Here is a 4113-nt window from a genome sequence, read left to right on the forward strand (position 1 = left end):
AGCGGGGTAGGTGATGTCACCGGGACTTCAGGTTATAGGGTCCCCATGCTTGGGACGAGCCTTCTCCCCTGACACCAGAGATGGCTGCTTTAAACCAGCAAAGGTGGCATTCATACTCACTCAAACCAACTGTGAGAGGGACAAGTCTAGAGGGAGGGGAAGGAGCACAGGCAGAGGACCAGGCCCTGGCTAGTGTCAGCCAGTGGATGTTTATCTCAATACTGGGGTGTGGAGCTGGGGTCAGACATCTGCCCTGCCCCACAAGCCTCGGAGAGGAAACACTAGTGGGAGTCAGGACTGTGGGAAGGAGGCACAACAACATCCAGAGGCAGGTGACAAGCCCAAGCCCTTCCCATCTGGATCTCAGTCTGAACAATAGAGCATACATAGGGCCTGAGAAGACATGGTCACATCAGCTCCTAGACAAGCCAGGATGGGGTCACTTACCCCTCCTCCACTAGGTAAAAAATCAAGCAGCTCAGGGAGAGTAGATGCTCCCTTCCAGTCTAGGAAGGGAGTATTATCAAAGTCACTCTGGCCCAAGGAAGAATTTAACTTCTTGCTTTGTGACCCTGCATTGTAGGGAACTGAAGTGAAGGTAGACGCCTTCCCCCAACATTCAACCTTCCCACTCAGAGTTCCTGCTTTCTCCAGCTATGTGGTAGGTACTGTGTAAAAAGGACAACATTCCTGGCCTTGGGGAGCTGGGAATCGGGTGGCTAAGACAGCCTTTCACTGGGAAAAAGACATAGGAGAATGTAACAATAGTGCCCGTACACTATAAAAGAAAAAGTACAGGGCTTAAGAAAATCATGGCAAGATCTCAGTCTAGACTTGGAGTCCAGAGAAGGGGCTATAGGATGTGACCATGACCTGAAGACCCAGTTGGAGTTAATAAAATACAATTCAGGGCAGCAGTGAGGAGTGACCTTCATAGACCAGTGTCTGACCTGTGCAAAGGTCCTGAGGCAGGAGGAAAAGAACAAGCCGGAAATGGAAAGATCAGTGTCCCCTGGTGAACTGAACCCCACCGTGGCCCAGACAGCTACCCCCACCTGCACATGAGCCTCAGCAGAGGATTCTCCACCCCAAGACACTGATGCAGTGAACAGGGACAGGATCCTGCTGCAGTGAACCCCACTCCTTTGCCAAGCACGTGCTCTGTTACTTGGTAGTCCTGGGCACCCCACATGGGCTGGGTGCCGGGATGCCCTGGTTCTGGGCCTTTCCAGGGAGCTGAGGTACACAATGAGACACAAAAGCAGTGGTTTAGTGGGGCTGGGTGGAGAGTTGGGGGCTGGTATCCAGCAGAGCTAGGCAGGAAACTTGGTTCTAATAAATGTGATGCCCTCAGAACTTTAGTTTCCTCATCTGAAAAATAGGAAAATGATACCTCCTTTGGTGAGCACAAATGAGGAAACACTGTTAAAGTACAGCTAATAGTTACTTTGTATGCCCTGAGAGGTAGGGTAGTGGGGCACTAGAAAGGGCCATGCACACTGTCCTCCTACCAGGGTGAGCTTCATGGGCCCACGACCCGCAGACACACAGGGGTCCACACTTGGTTTAGTCTCTGCTGTTGTTTCCTTGAAATCTTAGTAATTTTTCTTTTTTTTTTGGCCGGGGATGGGTTTGAACCTGCCACCCCTGGTATATGGGGCCGACACCCTACTCCTTGAGCCACAGGCGCCGCCCAATTTTTCTTTTCTTTTTTTTTTCTTTTTTTTTTTTATCAAGGGGCCTCACATTTTCATTTTGCACTGGTTCCCACAAATGACATAGCTGCTATGCTTGTAAGTGAATCTTAAATTCCTGTGGATAAGAGTTAAGGGTCTAACCTCATTGACTGCATTTGGATAATGTCATAAAAAGAACTAACAGCACTGAAAATAGCCTAAAAAGACATCCATGTAGCTAAATAGTACACAACCTACTCAGTGTGAAGCCTTATTTCTAGCAGAAACAAGGTAATAGCCTCACAGGGACACAGGGGTGGGCACAGCCAGAGTTCTTTACTTCTGAACTGGCCAAGACTATACTGGTAGCTCTATGCCCCACACTTCTTCTCAGCCTGAAGAAACTATACTCACTCACTTTAGGAAGCCAGGTACTGCTTAAAAATCCATGGAACCAGGAGCCAGTGTCTGCTGAGCACTAAGCACTAGCCCATGGGTGATTCATTCTTGCTAAGCCCATCACCTCAAAAAGGTTTGTATCTAGGACAAAATTACCACCTCGCCCAATGATAGAGGCTGACATCTGCTGGGTACTCCACTCCAAGTCCTGTTCCATACCCTTCAGATTCATTTTCTCAATTGATCCTCATAGTCTGTTTATTGTCATTTTATAAATAACAGTCATAGGCTAAGCAACTTGTGCAAGCTTGCAGAGCTGGAATTTGAACCTAGGAAATCTAGCTTCAAAGACAACCCTTTGTCACCACTCTGGACTACAGCTTTGCTTTTAGTAAATATTTTGCATGTGAGTTTTCTTCTCTGCAAAATGAAATGTGGTACCAGGTGACCACTGAGGTTCGGCTTTACCCAAAATGGAGAGATCGAAAAGTGCAATGGTTAGGAAGTGGGACGTATGTACAAAGTGGGTCTGGCAGGATCATGACAAGGAGTCACAGGTGAAGCACTTAGAAAATGAGTGGCAAGGTACATGGTGAGTGCCACCAAGGCAGCGAAGGCAGACAGCGAAGGCAGACTCAAAAGAATCCCAAACTCCAGCTCTCAAGGCTCCTGAGTGCTCCTGGAGACAGGGGAAGGTCCTTGATTACCTCCAAAAGAGCCAATCTCTGGCCACACCCACTCCGACAGCACCTGCCATGAGGAGCCTGGGGGAGAAAGGGCCTTGGCGTTCCCTTGCTGCCGGCTACTCTAGGCTGACAATGAGAGCTGGCCTGGCCCCATGATCTCAGTAAAACTTCCTGTTATCCCAGCCAAGACAGTGACAACTGGGAAAAAGTGCATTTCCCACAGGGCTGATTTCAAGTTCACTGGAAGCCTGGCAGAACTTACAGCCAGGGGACAATGGATGGATTTCTGCCCTCTGTCATCCAAGTCCCTCCTCAGACTCTGATCTATACTGGCTCAAATGCCAGCTCCACTACTCAGTAGCTGGATCAACCCTTAGAAAATTACTTAATGTACAAAAACAATGGCAACACTGCTTAGCAGTTATTAGCACAGGTTCCAGAGCCAGGCTTCCAGCTTTCAAATCCCAGCCCCACCGCTTACAAGCTTAGTGACTTAACACAAGTTATTTCATGGGTTTGTGCCTCAGTTTCCTCATCTATAAAATGGGGACAATGGTAGTACCTCCCTCAGAGGTTATGGCAAGATCACCAAGTTGGTGTTTTCTGAAATACTTAGCTGTATAAACATTTGCTCTCTTCATTTGAAGTATTATGATTAAAAGAGATCACACGGGACACTACACCTGGCACTGAACAGGTACCCAGGAAAAGTGCACCACTGATATATTTATTACCACTATCATTCCGGCCATGCGGTCCCTACTGCCCTGAGGAAGATGGACAGGGCCCTGGGGAATAAAGAGGGGAAGTTCTTCAGCGACTGGGAGCAGCAAAACCCCAGTGGAAAGCTGTAGGGTGGGCAGAGAAGCCTCCTCCAAAGAGGAAGCTGTGGGAAAGGGCCCACTCTCTCCAGCTGCAGATACCCCTCTCCTCAGGCCTGGTCACCTCAAAAGCCCATGACCAAGTCCCCAGTTCCTGAGCTCCCGGCCAGCGCAGATCCAGCCCCTCCTGCCTCCGACTTCCCAGCAACTCTCCAGAGTTAAAGGGAAGTTGCTGCCCAGAAGAACCTGCCAACAGCAGTGAGTCCTGACTGTGTGGAAGAAGTACAAGAGCACCGAGGGGCTGCCGGCCCCTGCTTCCATCTCCCCTCCCAGGCCTGTCGCTCGGCAGGACCGGGGCTGCTGTGAGAGTTTCTGCGCGAGCGCTGGAGCCCCAGGCGGGCGAGGTCCCGGACAGGGACCACGACACCGGGTGGGCATCCGCCAAGAGTTAGGAAAGCTCCGCTGCGCCCCGCCGAGCTGGCGGCAAGCCGTGGGAGAGCGCCGGCGACAGTGACAGCGCCGCCCTGGCCC

Source organism: Otolemur garnettii, unplaced genomic scaffold, assembly GCF_000181295.1.
Source record: "Otolemur garnettii isolate 467f Iridium unplaced genomic scaffold, OtoGar3 scaffold00217, whole genome shotgun sequence".
NCBI lineage: Eukaryota > Metazoa > Chordata > Mammalia > Primates > Galagidae > Otolemur > Otolemur garnettii.